Source organism: Marmota marmota, unplaced genomic scaffold, assembly GCF_001458135.2.
Source record: "Marmota marmota marmota unplaced genomic scaffold, marMar, whole genome shotgun sequence".
In the NCBI taxonomy this organism is placed as follows: domain Eukaryota; kingdom Metazoa; phylum Chordata; class Mammalia; order Rodentia; family Sciuridae; genus Marmota; species Marmota marmota.
Genome location: NW_026000005.1, coordinates 604,865 through 625,328, shown reverse-complemented (window position 1 = coordinate 625,328; position 20,464 = coordinate 604,865). Strand labels below are relative to the sequence as shown.

At 38.4% G+C, this 20,464-nt stretch overlaps 1 protein-coding gene across 6 annotated transcripts in view; it reads right to left on the bottom strand.

The window, feature by feature from the left end:
• The window catches only part of Osbpl6 (oxysterol binding protein like 6), a 193,966-nt gene extending 173,502 nt beyond the window's left edge, over positions 1 to 20,464 (bottom strand). For 3 of the 6 annotated variants that reach the window (XM_048808014.1, XM_048808016.1, XM_015481099.2), the window contains exon 1: positions 20,327 to 20,464. The gene's annotated coding sequence lies outside the window, so the exon portion shown is untranslated. Of the gene's footprint in view, positions 1 to 11,131; positions 11,227 to 20,326 lie in introns of all 6 variants that reach the window. The other 3 variants (XM_048808013.1, XM_048808019.1, XM_048808018.1) reach the window with 2 other exon arrangements.

Genomic DNA, 20,464 nt, shown 5'->3' with positions numbered 1-20,464 from the left:
TTGAAGACTAGGTATCTCAGAGAGCCAGGGAACCGTAGGATTTAGCCACAAAACAAGGCAATAAAATAAGTCTTCTAAAAAGACCCAGAAAAATTCTTAGCAGTAAATACCCAAGCATCCCCTCAGGAGCAAATCAAGAGAAATATTAAGTATGTGGAAAGGGTAATGGCTGGAGCTTGGGGAAAAACAGAAGAGAGAAGCAAAAAGAAGATGAATTTTTATTTATTTAAAGTAGACTTTGAATGGTAAAATCAAAATGCTGCCTCTGGATAGTGACGCATGGAAGCTCCTGTTTGATTTTTTTTAGATTGAGTTTTATGTTAATGTTTCTTTTAGTCACCAAAAGGGATTACTAATTTTGGTCATATTTTACCACCTACCAGATAGTATTTATACACTGAACATAGCAAAGCCTGAACTGAGCATCCAAGACATCCTATGGACATATGCTGCATCCAGTTTCCTCTCGATATGTTAAAAAAAAAAAAAAAAAAGTTCACTGTCATTATGGTATAGTCACTAGACACCAACAATGTTCCAAATGCCTGTTGAGTCAGAGAAAGTTGAATTTGAAGAACTTTTTCTATTTTCATATCCATTATCCAAAAAACTGAGATCAAATTAAATTTTCCTTGGTCATTTTAGTTGTATCTTTGGGAGTCTGACTTCTAGAACAGTGACTCCCTAATACTTCTGACAATATTTGCTGAGATTTTACCATGGGCCAAGAGAGCCCAGACTACTTAACGCAAACTCCGGAGGTAAGTCCTAAGGTGTCTAAATATTATAGATGAGGAAACCACTTTGGGCAACTTACTTAACCTTGTGCTTTGTTTTTCTCATCTTTAAAATGGAACTAATAATAATACTAACCAATAACATTATTGTGAGAATTAAATGTAAAGCATTTAAAAGTGCCAGATACATAAACTGTACATGCATCAACTATTATTACTGTGTCTACATTTTTACAGTTCACAGGACAATTATTTTTATTAAGCCCTCTCATACATTCTTAAAGGGAATAAAATATGATTTAGAAAAATATCTGAATGTTGTCGGGGGTGCGTAATAAAGGCCTTAAAATGTTCACTTTCCTTAATCTAGCAATTCTAGGAAATAATCAAAGTTGTACACAAATAATTTATGTACACACATAACTTATCAAGTTATGTATAATACCAAAAAAGCACCTAAATGTCCAACTAGAATTAAATAAAATATGCATGTTCATAAAATGGCATATTCTGCATTGTTTAAAAAATTAAGTTTAGCTATCAACACAGTAAGATCAGTGGTTGGCAGGGGGTGGGTGAGAGTGGGATGCACAGGAGAGCACAGAGGATTTTTAGAGTGGTGAAATTCTTCTACATGATACCACAATGGTGGGTGCAGATTGTTATACATTTGTACAAATCAGTAAAGTGCACAATAGCAAGAGTTAATTCTAATGTAATCCACGGACTCTGGGTGATAACATGTATCCATGTGGATTTACTGATCCTAACAGAGGTGGAGGGGGTTGATGGTGGAGGCCATATGCGGGGGATGGGGGTAATGGTGAATCTGTACTTTCTGCTTAATTTTGCCGTGAAACTAAAACTGCTCTAAAACACACAGTTTATTTTTTAAAATTATGTTTAAGACAGTAACTCATGACCAAAAATAAACATGAGACTGCTGAGTAACATAAAGCAATTTGTAAGTAATTGAAGGATATATCCAACTGTTAAGAGTTAGTTTCTAGATGTAGTATTATAGTTTAAAAATAGTTTTTCTGTGTTTCTAAATGTTTTTATGATGAACTTGTGTTACCTTAAAAATCAGGAGGCTGGGGATACAGCTCCTTGGTACAGCACATGCTTAGCCAGCACACAACACTGGGTCTAATCCCCAGCACCACGAAAGGGGAGGAAAGTTATTTAAAAATCAAGAGACGGTTTTAGGACTTTCTGTTAAAATATTACCTAGTTTTCAAATCAAAGCTATTTTTAAAAAGGAATATAAGCTAAACATGAAGAAAGCAATGACTAGCAATGAAATGATGTTCTAACATCTCCACAAACTGGAAATATCTCACCAATTATTTAAACCCCACTCATTCATTCATTCTCCAAATATTGATTGAATACTCATCCTGTGCCAAGTCCTGAAAACTCAGCAGAAAATAGACATTGAAAATGTCAAAGCCAGGGGCGGTGGAACACGCCTGTAATCCCAGCGGCTTGGGAGGCTAAAACAGGAGGATCGAAAGTTCAAAGCCAGCCTCAGCAAAAGCAAGATGTTAAGCAACTCAGTGAGACCCTGTCTCTAAATAAAACACAAAATAGGGCTGGGGATGTGGCTCAGTGGTCAAGTACCCCTGATGCTCCTGAGTTCAATCCCCAGTACTCCCCCTCTCCCACCCACTCCCACCAAAAAGCCAAAGAAAATGTCGAGATGAACATCACCAAATAAGCACATCTGGAATGCAATGTTCTCAGATTGTAAAGAATGATGGACGTGCTAGTAGAGTTTCAGGCATATCTCTGACATTTGAGCAGACAAGAGAAAGGTTAGGAGGAGCCCACAAGGTGAAGCAGTAGGAAAGAGTGTTTTAAAGAAAGAAAGAAAGAAAGAAACCAAATAAACAAATGCAAGGCCCTAAAGTGGGAATAACTCTGTTTTATTTCAGAAACAGCAAGAAGGCCAGTGTGATCATGGTGAAGGTGGATCTTAACCATCCTACATCTAAAATGCCTTGGTGAATAAGGCTGTACAGGGCACCACACCACTGTTATCTATATTAGTTAGAGTTCAGGTTTCAGGGCTAGTCTGAGTTTGAGTGTAGTGTGGCCTTGGATGGACTGAAAGTTGAAGTTGGCCTTCTCATCTGCAAAATGGAAGAAATATACCTGCTTACAAGAGCAATTACAAAACTATATATAGCTTTAAATCAGAAGATAATCATCTCAAATGCTTGGGAGAATATATGGCAAACAAAATGTTAAATGAATGGTAACTAGTCTAAAAATTCTCTTTAAGACATTTAAAAAAAATCTAGAAATTTCCCTATACATAGAATTTTCTCTCATGGATCTCTCTTTTTTAAAATATTTATTTCTTTTAGTTGTACACAATGCCTTGGTTTTTATTTATTTATTTTTATGTGGTGCTGAGGATCAAACCCAAGGCCTCGCACGCGCTAGGCAAACACTCTAACGTTGAGCCACAACCCCAGCCCCCTCTCATGGGTCTCTTAATGATGGAGCTACATTCCAAGAAACATGCTGTTAGCCAATTTCATCACTATATGGACATCATACAGTGTGTTTACACCAACTGAGGTAGTACAGGTCAATCACTCCATATGAATGCTTGATACAGTGAAACACAAGATGTTTGGGACTTTGCTGGCTTCATATGGCAAAAGAGTAACTAAATTTTTTATTTTTATACATAGAAGGAGTACATTCTAAAATGACAAAAGTATAGAATACGTAAACCATAACATAGCTTATACATTATCAAGAATTATGTACTGTGCACATTTGGATTGCTACATTTTTATACAACTGGCAGGGAATTAGGTTTGTTTATACCAGCATCACTACAAACACATGAGAGATGCATACTGCAAAAACTTTAAAAGGGTTAAATTTGCCAGGTGATGGGATTTTCTTGACTCCATTATAGTCTTTTGGTCATGCATGTCATGCATGCTGCCATGCATGCAATCTGTCATTGACAAAATAATCATTATATGGTACACTGCTGTATATGAATCATATAAGTACAGCAAATTGTATACCACCTGACTTAAAGAAATTCCATTACATATTTATCTTGTTAAGAAAAGCCAATGAGTCCCTGTATTGTCAGGAATCTCCAGAGGCACAAAACCAATAGGTATCTACATGAATACATGAGCAAGGACTTAGGACAATTAACTCATGTGATCATGGAGGCTGAGAAGTCCCAAAGCAGATCATCTGCAAGCCATAGATCCAGGGATACTTATACTGTGGTTCAGACTAAGAATTAAGGCCTCAGACCCAGGGAAGACAGTGACATAATTCTCAGTCTCAGGCTGAAGGCCTGAATCCAAGGGCTGCTGATTTAAGACCTGGAGTACAAAGACCAGAGAGCCAAGGATAGGAGAGGAATTTTGTATCTCAGCTCGGAGAAGATAGACATGTGCACCCTTCCTCAGTTTTTGTTTTCTCTGACCTGTACTTGATTGGATGGTGCCAGTCACATGCTGATTCCTCTGGAAACAACCTCGGAGACACACCCCCCAAGCAACGCACCACCAAGTTTCCAGGTATTCTTTAATCCAGTTACACTGACACCCCAAATTAACCATCATTTTCCCCAACTAAATCTCACTGCCCCCCTAGAGTTTGCAGAGGAAGTACTTTCCAGTCTTTCTTAATCCTCACCCCCCTTGATACTTCTGAAATATTTGTGAACGTCCATTTCTTTTCCTAGGAATTCTTCCCTTTCTTGACTGGGACATGATTCTCAGTCTTTCACCAGTTAATCTGACTATTCTTTTTCTCTCTCAGATTTCTCCTCTTATTCTTCCTGTTCCTCCAAAATGTCATCAGTTCCTAAATTTCCATCCCTGGTCCTCTAAGACACAACATCTCCCTGCATGCTTCCCAGCCTCCAGAGGTCCTCACAGCATTAAATCACACTTTTACTTTATTACACACCATATTATACAAAATCATGTCTTTCCCTTCCTGTAGGATGGGCTGGTTCTTGACAACAGGATCAAAAACTTAATCATTTTTCTCCCTCAAGATCTAACAATCTTTTGAACACAGTCACCGCTATAAGTACTAAGCAGGTAAGCATTTAAAATACTTTTAGCAGGCTATTAATATTAGGACAGAGTCTTGACAATTTCCTTTCACTGTCAAATTAGGTTCTGATTTATAATAAAGTATAAGAGGCACTATGGCAATATTTCCATTTTACATAAGTCTTCCAAATTAATGACTGTATCTAATTTTTAATTAGCATGTAAAAAAAATAGTTAGCACTTATATAGCACTGTCTACTAGCCCTGTTCTAAGAAACACACGTGAATTAACTCACTGTATCCTCCCAACAACCCTACATGATATGTACTAATTTTTATATTTCCCATTTGACAAATGAGGTAACTAAGGCAGAGAAGGGTCAAAAAATTTATTCAAGGTCATGTAGCTAGACAAAGCCAGGATCTGAATCATGTAGGATTGGTCCCAGTCTATGCTTGAAACCCACAGCCTTACCCAAGTAGCCATTACTATAAAAATCTAATTTTGCATGAACATTTTGAACTCACATTTAGAGCTTTTTATGGAGGCCTGTTATCTCCAAGTAGTGATTTTTCTACATTAGAGAAAACATATCTGTATTTACATCAGCATTCTGTCTACAGCATACATACACAATGTGCTAATACATATTTTGTAATGTCTATATTACATTAAATATTATAATATTTTAAATTACCCTATCTACCTATAAATACTAAAAGGTGTTAACAGCTTAATATAAAATCTTCCTAACAATCCTGAGAAATGTAAATTTCCACATAGATTTTTAAATACTTTTTAAATCAAAGAATTTTCATAAACATGGAACCTAAATCAAATTAGTGCTACTTACAGAGCACAACCACAACAACATTGTAATCTTGTTGAAAAATCGCTATTTTTAACATCTTAGGCTTTTCAAGACTATAGTTATCCTTAATTTCTTACCACTAGAAAATAATCGCAACTATTACAAGGTCGGCTTACTTCTCAGATGTTGTTAGAATTAAGGCTTTTAGGTTAATAAACCTACGTACAGTGATGAAGAATTTTACTATTAAAATGCAAAGTTCACTTTAAATGAATAGAATTCTTAAAATGTGATTAGTCACTGCTAGTAGATTTGATTTCTCAGCAGGTAATTTTTAAATAAAAACTGTCTTTGACCAAAAGTAAAAGTAATCAAGAGTGTTCAAAAGTAAAATCTTAAAATCCTATTAACTTTGACCATAAAAGTTACTTGCCCAAAAGTTACTTGCCCAAAATATCTGTACAAACAGACATTTTGTTTGTACATTTTAAGGGTGCAAAACTTAATGTATACCTTAGACTCCAACAGGCTCATTCCCCTGGCCGCTCAATTGCCTTTTCCTCTGTCCAGAAGGGATCTGCATCCAGAATTTCCCACATTTCAGGTTCAGCTCAAAGGTCTCCACCTAACATGGCCTTGCCTGGACAGTCCACCCATATAAATCCACTGTATGGGTTGAATTGTATCACTTGAAAAGATACATTGCAGTCCTAATTTCCAGTACCTCAGAATGTTGCCTTATTTGAAAATGGCCGTTGCAGAGGTAATTAGTCAAATTATAAGTCATTCTGGAGTAGGGAGTGCCCTCAATCCTTTATAACTGATGTCCTGCCAGTTAAAGAGATACACAGACAGGGAGACTCAAGGAAGGTGGCTATGTGAAGAAGGAGGCAGAGACCAGAGTTATGATGCCATGAGCCAAGGAATGCCAGGGATCCCAGAGAGGCAAAGAATAATCTGCCTCATTTCAGATTTCTAGGCTCCAGAACTATGAGAGAAAACATTTCTGTTGTTTTAAGTCATCCAACCTGTGACACAAATATACCTACCAACTCAATGACTGCTTTCTGTCCCATCAGCCACTTTTATTCTCCTCATAGTTCTTAATGGTATCAAAAACATGTACTTTATTGGATGTCTCTCTTCATTAGAATGTAAGCTCCATGAGAGCTGGCAGAGCCTTTTCTGACTTCAGAGCAAGCCTAACACATAGTAGGTGCTCAAAAAAAAGATCTTGTCTAACAAATTAATGATCTTGAGAAAAGTGAAAGGATTAAAGAATGTCAGAATAATTCATTTCCAATACTCCAGTAGTCAGTGTAAACCTTCTTACAGTCTAGGAACAAGGTCCTATCCCAGATTCACTTAGTACCAAATGAGTCATTGTGCCATCTTAACAGTAGGGACCTATGTGGAAATGAACCTCTGAGCAAAAGAAAAGCAGCTTCAGCAAAATAAGAGGCAAGAAACACTCTTTATCCTCTACTTGGAAGATGTATCTGAAATAAAATTACTTTTTGGAACAATGTTTCTCATGTGGTCAGAAGAAAAGACTCATCAAGGGAAGGGCAATATGAACAGGTATCAGAGGCCTGACCACTAGTGGAGGAAAAAAGCAAAAGTTGGCTATGAGTCCATGAAGAATTTTGGGATTATTTGGTAAAGAAGTAAGTAGGGCTGCCCACCTCTACAGCCCCAAAGTCATTTGTTCTAAGCATGAAGAAGAACGGGCACTATTAACCTTCAGTCACCAGCATCGTTTAGAGGAGGCTCTCCACTGCTACGGTCTCTATGAGCAACTTTTTAAAGTGTATTATATAAATCATTCTAGGAAAAAAATTACAAAAAAGACTTAAAATTAAAGGGGGGGTTGTGTTTAATGGGGTAAGTATCAATTGTGGATAAGTATCAATTCTTTCCTTAATGATGGCAGGAAAACAAGGAGCTGCAGAGCAGGGACCTTCACTCTAAGCAAATGTCTAAGGAGCTTTGAAGACACAAAGAAATAGTGAAGGGTCTGCTCCTAGTAAAGGAGCTCACTTCTGCTTGGAACAACAAAACCACAGTGAGGCAACCTAAGGAGGACCACAGTAGTGCAGGGATAAGAAGCAGGAATGGTAGGGGGAAAAGCAGCCGCCCTTGGGTTTTGTAATACTGGGAGACACTGTAAGCTAGAAGTAAAGGGAAACAGAGACCTAGGTTGGAATGAGCAACAGCCAAAGGCTGAGAGGATGAAAAACACCCAGGTAGACAGAGGGAAGGACACCTGCAGGAGCCGCTAGAGATGCACTGACTATGTTGAGAGATGCCTATGGTAGTCCAAACTGGCCAGAAATAGGGATTTTCTACTCAGACTTTCCACAAATAACAAAGTAATTTTCAAAGCACCATAATGTGGACCATTTACAAAAAAAAAAAAAAAGACTGAGCTGAGTGTAATGAAATGGTAACTTGTATTTGAATTCCACGTTGTTTTAATTTTTATTTATTTATTTATTTATTTATTTATTTATTTTGGTACTGGAGATTGAACCCATGGGTACTTTGCCACTGAGCCCCATCCCCAGCCCATTTTTGTTTGCTTGTTTTTGTTTTTAAATTTTGAGACAGGGTCTTACTAAGTTGCCTAGGGTCTCACTACGTTGCTGAGGATGGCTTTGAACTCATGATCCTTCTGCCTCATCCTTCCAGAGTCTGGGATTACAGACATTCACCACCATGCCTGGCCTTTTGAATTTTTATAACACTCCAGGGGAGGAGTTTACCATTAAATCAGTTGTCAATGAACGGGTAAATGGAAATTTTTTTTTCATACCCGGGATTAAACCCAAGTCCCCTTAACCACTGAGCAACATCCCCAGGCCTTTTTGGTATTTTATTTACAGACAGGTTCTCATTGAGTTGCTTAGATTCTAAGTTGCTAAGGCTGACTTTGAATTTCTCATCTTGTAAGGGTAAAAGAAATTGAAGTTAAAGTGTAAAAGACCGGGTATTGTAAAGTTTCTAAGCTGCAAAGCCTGAGATAAAATGTAAAGGACCAGGTATTGTTAAGTTCCTATGCTACCCCCAAAACCTGAAATTCCTGTAGCTGTTAAAACAATTCCCGGGACTGTCCAGTAGATAAATAACCTAGGACCCTGTGCAGCTTGGCACGTAGGCATCTCAGGCCCTAAACCAATCAGTTTGAATGTACCCCCCTTCTTAGGATTGACCTATCACTCCCGCCCGACCTGTTCCCGCCAATGAACGTACTAATCATGTTTAGGAATTGTTGTTTGACTTTCCCGCGCCTCATGATGATTTGCTCTGATGTATGCAAAGCCCCTGCCCTCCCCAAAAAGTGTACTTAAGCACTGCTTAACCTCTGCTCGGGGCTCTGAGCCGCTCTCCCTTGTTGAGTGAGCACGGAGCCCCAGCGCGCTGGATTGGATCCTCAATAAACCCCTTTTGCTGTTGCATGAGCCGGTCTCTTGGTGGTCTCTTCCTCCGACATTCGCCGGACCCTTACAATCTTCCTACCTCAGCCTCCTGAGCCACTGGGATTCCAGGCATGCATCACTGTATCCAACTGGTAAATGGAAATTTAATGTAGTGATGCTTATATTTTCTGTCTACATAGGACTGAGAGATTACTGACCCAAGATTAGCTGTTTGGTAAAGGAGGAAGCTAGGAATACAACTTGGGTATCCATCCACAATACCATTCCAGGGCTCTTCCTGTCGAACATACACTGCTTTTCTGAGAAGGATACATCACAACAAAAAGATGAAGGTTGTTTTCACAGAGGGATTTACTGAAACAACTTGCATGTGTGGCAAGGAGAAAGAAGCGTCTAGCACAATACCATGTTTGCATGCATTTATATGCCACTGTCTCTCCAAAAGAAATGCAGTTAAATGTGTGTTCCTTCATGTAAGATTATAGCTGCTCCCAAAATTCCACTAGAAATTAGATATACAAGGTACAACAGTTCAGGATCAAATGCATCCTGAAATTTCCACAGCCCTAGAAAGACATAGGATGGTTTTTCAGATACTTCCATATGTCCTCCAAGAAGCCAAGCATTCAAAGGTAACTGCAGTGTCTTCTCTTCTGTGGTGTGAGCATCTCTGAACTTTCTCATTCTAAACTTTACCATCCAAAGCAGGTGTCACCATTCTGTGACAATGAAAGCTTCTTATGGCATGCTGCTACCAGCTGACTATTCTTCCAACTTCCCAAATAAACTTGTTTGAAAAAGAATGTAACCACCAAAAAATCAGAACTTACACAAAGAAAAGATATGCATATTATTTACCCAATTAATTAATTAGGATATCCATACATACATATTTAATGTATAATGTATATTTAATGTATAATGCTATCCATACATACATATTTAATCCTAACTTCATGCTTAGAGGTTAAAAGAGACTGACGTAACATTTCCTTGCCCATCAGTATCATTTCTTATTTAAAATTACAGATTCCAATGCAGAGTGATGTCCATTAACTTTGAATGAACATGTATTAATTATAATAATTAGACTATTTTTACTTCTTTCAGAAAATTTATTTTGTAGCACAATAGCTCTGATCATTACCAAGCTTTTCCTTTTCTTCTGTATAACTCATAACTATTCTTATTACTGCTTATTCAATTCCTATCAGCATTTGATCTTTCTTCCCAAAGCAATGACCCATTTGTTGAGGGCCACAGCCAGTCAGAATGATGCCTGGCATTTTGCTAGAGGGAATAATTGAAAAGTGACGCCAGCGAGCCATTGAGATGATGATGGTTAGTTAAGCTGTGTATTCAGTTGTATATTAGACCTTTGCAGTCCGGCAATAGGGCGGCTCTTGCTGCCTTGGGCGCCCGCTACTTTGGAGTTCCCGTTCAGTTCTCACGGGGTTCTGAGAGAGTTGGCGCGGAACCCGGTGGAGAGCTGGGAGAGTTCCTGGGAAGTGTGCGTGGAGTGCTGGTGGAGTTCAGGAATAAAGAGTTGCTGTTTGAATATACAAGTGCTTTGTGGCGGCTCAGTTAGTTGTGCCCAGCCAGACTGCGGCACCCATTAACCATTCAGGTGTTATCTCTGCTTTTTCTTCTATTCTAGACTCTAATATTTGGTACCTCTTTGCAGGCTCTAAGTGGACTAAGACATGATGAAATGATCACTCTTAAGAAGCATGTGTCTGGGAGAGAGTAGACTCCACAAAAGGTTCTGGAAGTTACTATAAAGTACGTCAGGGGAGGAATATTTCCAGAGATGCAGAGATAATCTATCTCTACAACAAGAGGGTTGGAAAAGATCAGTGATTGCCAGAACTGGCTCCCAGAACCAAAGGTCATTTTAGAAATTGCAGATTCCTCAACACCACACCAAACCTCTGGGGTAGCAGATGATCTAAAGGCTGTGACCTACAGAATAGCTTTCTCTTACATTGCCTCTGTAAGCTGCATTTGATGGAGTTAGCACAGCAGTTACTATCCCCATTTCCATGCTGTCCCACCCTCTGTCCTCTGTCATCCACTGTCTTCTGTTCTACCTGAGCTCTTCTCCACACCCTGGTCCTATTCATGGTTCTTGAGTCTTTCCCCCAGTGAGACCTGGTAGCAGGGGGCACAGTAACAACAGCAGAGCCTGTAGGGAGAACAAAAATGTACCAACTGTGTTCCAAAGGGTGGATACTTCCAGTGTCCCTTCTCTTTGAATTTTTGCCTATTGAGGATTATTTATGGCAATACTACATTCTTCTATCAACACAGAGTGAGTCCTATAGTTGCAGAGAAATTCTATTGGTCACAAGTACTCAACATACTTGATCAGCACAAATGATCCTCAAGAAACCAAAACCAAAACAAAACAAAACAAAAAAAACACCCTATCTTGGTTTGAACAGATAATTTGTTCAGGTGTTTAAAAATGAAAAAGGGAGTGAAGGATGGTCAGTTAAATAAAAAAAAAAAAAGTGTCCCTCCCATTCCTACCCCACCCTCCCAGTTACCAGTTTCTTGGGTAATCTTCCAGAGACAGTGTTCACAGTTACATGCATAAACACATCACATATTCATATTTAACACAAATGGCCATCTACTACTCTATACCTTGATTTATTACCTTACAAATCTTTCCATATCAGCAAATATAGGATAGTCTCATTCTTTTTAACAGCTATCTAGTTTTGTTTCTGTTCCTAATTAATTTGGCCAATTGTTCTTTTAAATTTTTTGCTATTAGACAATTCTATAATAAGTCTCTTTGTCAAACTCCATCTACAAAGTATAAATACACCTGTAGACAAATATTTTAGAGTTTCTGGGGTGAGAAGCGAGGTAAATTTTTAATTTTGGTAGATTTACCAAATTGCTATCAATACATACTTTACCATTTTGTTCATCTACCAACCATGTATGAGCCCATTGGTTTCCCCAAAGCCTTGCCACCATAAGATATTAGCAAATGTCATGACTTTTGTCAAACCAATAGGCTAAATAGTGTAAAATGGCATTTCTCCCATCATCAGTTATTTGTAATTCCTTTTCTGTGAACTGTTTCTGCATGTCCTTTGCCCCTGTCCTAATCAGTCATTTTTTCCTCTTGATACATAGGAGGTCTTTGGATATTAAGAATATTGAAGTAGTATCTTTCTAGTATACTAACGTTTATCTTCTGCTTGTTACACATGTGAGTTTTTCTCCAATGGAGTTTAACTAATCAATCTCTTATCTTGCAACTTTTGTATTCTTCTAGATGTTTAGATGTTTATTAAAGACTTTTTTTTTTTAATGGTAGAGACAGATACCTTCCCTAACGTCTAATCTCCTTAAGACCTCAGATTCACCCTGTTATTTCCTCTGTTGGCAATTCTTGAAATGAGACTAGAAGACAGACAGGGATACAGTATCCACCCCTCCTCTGCTGACCTTCCTGCTTCCTTACTAGTTCACGTGGATTTTGCTCTGTTCTCCCTTGATTCAGAGAGTTGCATGTGAACCCTCTACTTGCTTGGCCTATGTTAGAATTCACACTCCCTTTAAAGTTCTGGTTTCAATTTGAAGTTTATTAGGATCAAAAAGAATTTCATTAATGTCTTTTCATAATCAACATGCCATTCAAACTGTGCTACTTTGTGCTACTTTTTCTATTCTAGGGAAATTATATGGCAAAAAAACTGTTCAGATGTGTTGCCTGATGGAGTGAGAATATGCAAAAGCTTGTCTAGCTGCTAGAGATAAACAAAGAGCAAAAATATCATAATTTTAAAATAAAATCAGACTTTCAACTTCAGCTCCAGAAATGACATGTAACAAAATTTATTTATTTTAATATGCTCTTTTAGATACTTCATTTGGCAAACTTTAGTAGCTGATAAATTTGTTACATGTGGTAACATTGTATTATGTATTAAAAAATCAAGGAAACCTCCTCATATTTGTAATAAGGATCTGGAGGAAATGTAGCTTAGTAAAGGAATGCTTGCCTAGAATGTGACAGGCCCTGGGTTCAATCCCCAGCACAACAAAAATAAATAAGTAAATAAAACTTAGGCTCTAGTTTAGAACATGAGAAAGAAAACTACAGCTTGAAATTGAGGCCAGGTTTATTTTAGGTTTGACTTTTGAAAAAAGATTCTAAAAATAGACTACTGTTATTCTCCCATCTATTTCTATACTCTTTTCAAAAAGGTAGATAGATCTGTCTCAAGTGCTATACTGAAAATTGCCTCAGTAAGATTCAAGATTAAAAAACAAAAAGTTAATGTTCTATTCCTGACCCAATTCCCCCTACACTTTTATTTTTTTCTTTTATTAGCATATGGAAAAGAGATAGAGGAAGCATCTAGCACAAGGTCATTTTTCTCTAGAGCGCGCGTGAGAGAGAGAGAGAGAGAGAGAGAGAGAGAGAGAGAGAGATTTAACTTTCTATGCCAGTCACTTGAGAAGAATGATAGATTAATATCCTACTATAGTTGTTGCTTTGGCTCACTTCTAATTCATTTACCCTTAGTTCTTTAATTTAGGGAAGAGCTTTATTTCCTGTGACCTATGACAGAACTAAACTATTTGACACACTCTTTTCTAACCAGATCTACACTAAGGGCTAGTCTTCACTGGACAAGTCTCTGGGCTTCTGTTTACTCACTTGTAAAAATGGGAGATGTTGGAATAGAGGATTTTTAAAACTGTTTTTAGCCTTAACATCTTGTGAGTCAAATGTAAAGGTTATTCAAGCATCAGGCCAGTTAGCAAATAAGAGTATTTCTAGCATCTGGTTATTTTCTGTGTGTGTGTGTGTGTGTGTGTGTTTATCAATCATACTGTGGACTGAACCCACAGAACTCTACCACTGAGCTACATTCCCAGTGCTTTATAATATTTATTTTAAGACAGGTTGCCCAGACTGGCTTAGAACTTGGAATCCTTCTGCCTCAGCATCTTGAGTCAATGGGATTACAGGAGTGCACCTCTATGCCCAGCCTCTTTATATATTTTATAAAATGACATGCAGTTTTGCTTGAACAGAAAGAGATAATCCATCATTTCTAAAGGAGAAGATAATTTTTATATTAATTATGAATTCTTTGCACTCAGTCTCATATACTGGTGAAATTTATTCAAATGACAGTCTTCCAGTATTTTATTTAAATATTATTTATTTAAGCTTATTTTGGCTTATTTAAATTTATTTATTTATACTTACTTTAATAGTTAAATTTCATACTTAATGTTTTCTCTAGCCCATTTACCCCTTAAATAGTACTGGATATTAAGCTACTTGTGTTTGACTCCTCTCCTAGCTCTGCCTTTGGTCAGCTTCCTATAGATTTTTCTGAGACACTGGCCCTGTGAAATGGGATTTTTTCATACAGTGTAGTTTTTACTTTCAAGTAATGGACCAAACCATCGTCAGAAGAAATCACTGGAATTTTCTACTCCCTATAATTCACTACCTTCTTAACATAACCCTTATAATTTACAGATTTTTAATATTTATATTATAAGTGATTTTAATACCATAACTACACTCATACACAAAGGTAATGAACACAAACTCACAACAGACAGCTAATCTAACCCAACAAGAACTTAACTTCATCTTGAGACTATCATGGCTCAAAATACTCAATTCCTTATAGTACCTAAGTTGGGTCTTTTAATAATTATCTCCATTTTCTACTTTTTCCTTTAAAAATCAATTTAACATTAAATCCTATTCCATTCCTAACAACTCTGAATTAGCCCATCCAATTGTCCCTTCCCTAACCTCTGTCTGGTTACTCTTGGATAATATATAAATGCCTTTATGACAAGAGGGCTTACCAAAAGCTTAAAGCCTTCTCTGCTTTAAGAAAAAACAATAAACTAGAATTACATTTAAAGCAACTATTCTTTGCAAGGGCTGACTTTTTTTCTACAGCATTCAAAACTCAAGAAGGTCTAAACATAAATTTAGATAAAGTTTAGGAAACAAAAGAAAATAACAGATACTTCCAAAACCCCACTCAGAGCCACCCCACATACATGGCTACGTATTCAATAATGACTGGTTTGGGTGGATCCTGTTTCAGCTGGATCCTCCAGAGCAGATGTGTTTATGATCAGCAATTAATACAGTGTCCGGCACACACCTGATGCTCAGCAAACACTGGCTAGATGAATAAGACAGGCACTAGATGCACCCATGTCATTTTGACACCAACAGACCTTAGTTACCTCTCTGAAAGTGATCAGCCTGGGTTCAGTAATTGAAAAAAAAAAAAAAAGAGATGAAAAAATGCCTCCAAGTTCATGAAAAGTCAGAACCATGCCAGAATGGCAGACAACCAAGTTCAATAACTGGATATACTTCATGCTATCCCTAAATTTAGTTATTCCTAAAATTAACTTATTTCATTGTTTTAACCTAAGCTATTAAGTCCATTCTGAATTTCAACTCATTAAACATATCCATTTTGGGAATGTAAGGAATAGTAGCTTAGGGAGGGATGTGGATATCAGCCCCCTAAAACAAAAGCTATCAATAATTTTGCTCTTAGGGATTTTGATAACTTCTGAATTAATGGTAAATGACACATTTTTTCCCCATAAGAGATCATCATTCTTAAGAGATCATCATTCTTTTTTTTTTTAATCACAGATGCAGCCACATTTCCATTTAACCTCTGTTGAGTGGGACTACTGGCAAGATGTTTTCCAAATTACTATGCTGGGAAAAGGCTATGGATTTTGTTGGAGACAATGATAGTCATCAATTATTATAACAGTTGATGCAAAATCAGTAAAGAAAATAGAGTTAGAGATCATGAAAAGATGTCAAGAAACACAAGCAAAATCAGAAAGAATTTCAGACTATAAGAAAATGCTGAAAACCTATCACAATATTTATGAAATAATTAACTACCTGAAATAATATTCAGTCAAAATGACATTTTATATTATTCCAGAATACCCTAAGGCGGGGGGCGGGGGGAGCCTTTATCCTTATCCTTACAGGAAAGCATAAGCAACTCTTTATCATAATAAACAGAATTTAAAGGTCTTTTTCAAGGGGGTGTATGTGAGAGAATATAATGTGCTGTTATCTTGCAACATGTGATCAGCAACAGTAGGAAAGCAAACATCACCCCTAAGGGTTCTAGTCCCTCCTTCATCCTGCTACCTGTGCCCATGTCAGGTGGCTACCTACTATCTTCATTTTAGATATGCAGAAACTAAGGATCAGACGTTCCTGCCCCCAAAATCTCACACCACAAGAAACCAACCTGATTCAATTCTTCTGACTTGATCTCAGCACTCAACTCCTGAACTCCACGCCTCGCTGTCAATGCTGAGACATCTTCGTGCCTTAACCAAGATATTAATTACCTCATTTATGTCAGTAAATAATAGCACAAAAGGATTTTATATCATCTTACCTCTCAGACTGCTCCACACACACGCATACATCAGTAGAGGGTCATATTCTCTGATGTGAGAGTCCTAACCGCTCACCAGAACACCAAGTCCATGTGTTCCAGTGAGAGCTTGCTTATCTATTAATTCCATACTTGTTGTATCTTAACCATAGTTAAAACTCCACTGCAGCTTCCCTATTTCATTTTTTTTCTTTCCATATTTTTATTGGTGCATTATAGTTGTAAATAATGATGGGATTGTTGTTACATGTTTGTACATGCACACAAATATACCAATGTAATTTGGCCAATACCACTACATTCAAACATCTTTAACTCCTTCCTCTTCTTTTAAAAAATATTTTTAGTCATAGATGGATACAATACCTTTATTTTATGTATTTATTTTTATATAGCGTTGTGGATCAAATCCAGTGCCTCAAACATGCTAGGCAAGCACTGTACCACCAAGCTACAACCCCAACCCTCTTTTCTTCTCTTTTTACCTAGTATCATAAGACTAGAATTCTTCCCCCTGTGTTTTTGAATCCATTCTTCGTTTTCTTTTTCTCCAAACTCAAGAACATTTATCCCTATCTGCAGCGCTGAGGAGGGGTCCTTTCTTGACTGCCCTATCACCATCCTTCATCTTTCAGCCCCCTAGACTTATTTTATAAATACCACAGAGTGGTTCACTGTTGGAAAATTTCTCATGGCTTCCTCCACTTCTGCTCATATCATTTCCTCAGTTTGAGATAAACTTCCTCTTCTTGGCATGGCCACTTCCTACTCATCCTCCTCTTGGCATGTATTTAAACAGGGACAGCTTCCTCATCTTTCAGCTGACATCTTGTGGGTCTTCTGCTACAGAAGCCTATTGTCTTGTGACAAAACTGTAGTGCTTATTTTCTTTTTTTCTTAAAACTTTAAAATCATCATAACTGATCCATGCATAATCCTCTTTTTCTTTTTTAAATGTAACAATCACCTATGAACTTTTCACCAAACCCAAGTACTAGATCATTACCAATAACTTACATCCATCTATGTGTTCTCCCCTGTGTTATCTCCAACAAAAGACAGCTGCCATCCTAAGTTTTATGTTCATCAATCTCTTGCTTTAAAAAAAAAAAAAGACTGTGTGTTTCAACATACACATGTATAAACAGCTGTTTGTATTTGTTCCTTAGTGTTTTTTTCCTTCACTTGTAATAAATTAGTACAACTATTCTGGAACATAATTTGACAATACCTAATAAGCTGAATATTCGTGCAACTATACAAACCAACAATTCTATTCCTATTTTTACCCAAGATAAATGTCACACATATGCCCCAGGAACCATGAATGATCAGAGCAACACTGTGCTTTATAAAAAATGAAAAACAAACAAATGAATAGCCACTGGTAGGAGAATAGAAAAACACTGTGCTACAGGACACGTAATGGAATGTTGTAGGACAATGAAAAGTCAATGAACATACAGCATGAATGAATGAATCTTTGTGATACAGTGATGAGTGAATGGATAGTATAAAACCCTTTACAGAGGTTTTCAAAATGAAAATTATTACTTAGCCCTTGCAGGAAAAAAAATCCCTCTTTTGAGAATTTATTATCTTTTCAACCAGACTATAAACGCTTGAGTGCAAAGACATCCCTTTATTCTTACTTGTGTCTCCCACAGTGCCTAGACCAGTCTCTTGAACACAGTGGATACTCAATAACTAATTATCCACTGAATGATTATTGAATGGTAGCTAACCAAGACATTTTAATAAAATTTAAATCTTCTTCTTAATCTAATAGTTATTAGTAGTCACATGAAACTTTTGTCTACTTACAATTTTACTTAATTCTCTATCTGCAGTACTACTACAAACCTCCAACCACAAACATTTCCTCTTAAAAGGACTTTATCCTTCTTGTTGGAGTAAAGTTAAAGTAAGGGTAAATCAACCTAAGGATAAGAAAACATATATTACATGATCCTGCAAAGTCCTACAAAACTACATCATACTAGAGCCACGAGACATAGGAGAAATCCTTATCATATGAAACCAATTTATCCCCAAAGGTAATAACCCATCTACTGAATGTGTAATTATATTATCAACATCACAACTGAAAGTACAAGCAAACGGGATTTTTTTAAAGGCTTCCTAAAAGCCAGGATTTAAAATTTCAAAATATTTTGTATTTATTCTGAGGAAAAAAAAATTAGGGAAAATACATTAAGTCTAGCGGTAAAGTATAATAGGAATGACATTCCACCAATCAAGACCTTTTTTTTACAACCCAATGAGGGTTGTGCATATTCTCCTAGGTGATTATAGCTGAGTTACACTGCAGCTTCCCTTTGACCTTGGGAACCCTGCTCACTCCCAGAGTTACTGCGAGGTCTTCCCTTTCACTTATTATTAGTCTTTGCATCTGCAATGCTGTAACATTAGAGAGGAATATCAACGCTGTGAAGTTGCAGTACCCAAAACTGTAGAAATGCTTCCAAAAAAGCAAAGTGAGGGAATGTGGAAGAAGGACAAAATAAAAACAAAAACTAACAAAAGGAAAACAAAGTTTAATTATAGTATAAGATGGGAAATTTCTTATTTTTTCCTTTGAAAACTACATTCATTAATCAGCTCTGTGATACATAACTTCATTAACATGCAATTTTCTAATTTAAGAAAAAATGTTTAAGAAAGATTATTTTGCTACTTTGGGAAAATATCACCATTGACTATAATATACAATTTGATAAATCTAGCCCAGTGATTTTAAAATGAAAATTCTTAGGAAAGGCCATGTAGGAGTTTTTGTCCGGAAGACAGAAATAATCTGGCAACCCAGTAGGTTCACTTAGTTTTGTGTCGTTTGCTTCATATCCATTATGTAATGCTTTCCCCAAGCTTTAGCTCTCCAGTTTAAGCAACCCTTCGGGATATTACAGAATTGCCACAAAATCAGTATCTGGTCATAACTTTTCAAAAACAGCTTAAAAGCTGGCTTGCGGCTGTGTCTATATACAGTAGAGGCTTAAAAAAAAAAAAAAATCTGCTGGTGTCATTAGTTCTTCCCGGCTTCCTCCCCAGGTTTCCCATCCCCTCCTCCCCCAGCATCCCCGGCGACACGATCTCGTAACGGGCAGCTCCCGGCTCGTTGCAGGGGAAGCACGTCTTGACTGCAATGCAAACCCTGTCCCGATCTGAACCAGGGAAGGCAGATTCGTCCCTAGCCACGAGCGTGGACGAAGGCTGTAGAGAGGGCTGCAGGGGCGCCCCGCGAGGGCAGTCCGCAGTGCACGCGCACAACAAAACCCAATGCACAACTTCCCCAGCAGCTCCTCTAGGCTCCCCGGATTCCCTGAAAGGTGCGGCGTAGGCGTTAGCTCGCGCGGGCGCGGACGCTCTCACCCGCGCCGGTTCGGTTCTCCGCTGACAATTACATCAGTCCTTCTCCCGGCTTCAGCTTCAATCCCAGCCAACCTGGAGGTGGGGGACTGGGGCGCTGGGTTGCGCGGGGAAATGCGGGCGCGAGTGCCAGCCGGCCGGAATTCCCCGGCAACCAGGGGAGGGAGGGCGGCGAGTCGGCACCGTGACACAGACGCCCCCTCCCACCCTGGCCGCGCTAATGACTGACAATACCACCCCCAGTTCCAGGTCACCCAAGCAATCTCGATGGGGTGCCTCCAGGGGTCCGCGATGCTTTAGGGGCCCAAAGCTACGTCTGATCACCCGTGCGTCTCTTGGGGTCCTCGGCCCGCCGGACGTGCACAATGCCCCGGGCCGCGTTGCGGGCGCTGTGGTGTCCGCCCCAAGCATCCCCTCTACAGCTAGGACACCTACCTGGGGGGCGGGTAGCAGTGCGGCGGATGCTGCGGCGATCACCGCGGGAGGCGGGAGACGGGAGACGAGAGACGGCCCCGGCAAACAGCAGGCGCGCGAGCTGGCGGAGGAGCGGAGGCACGGGCGCCGCCTGTGCGC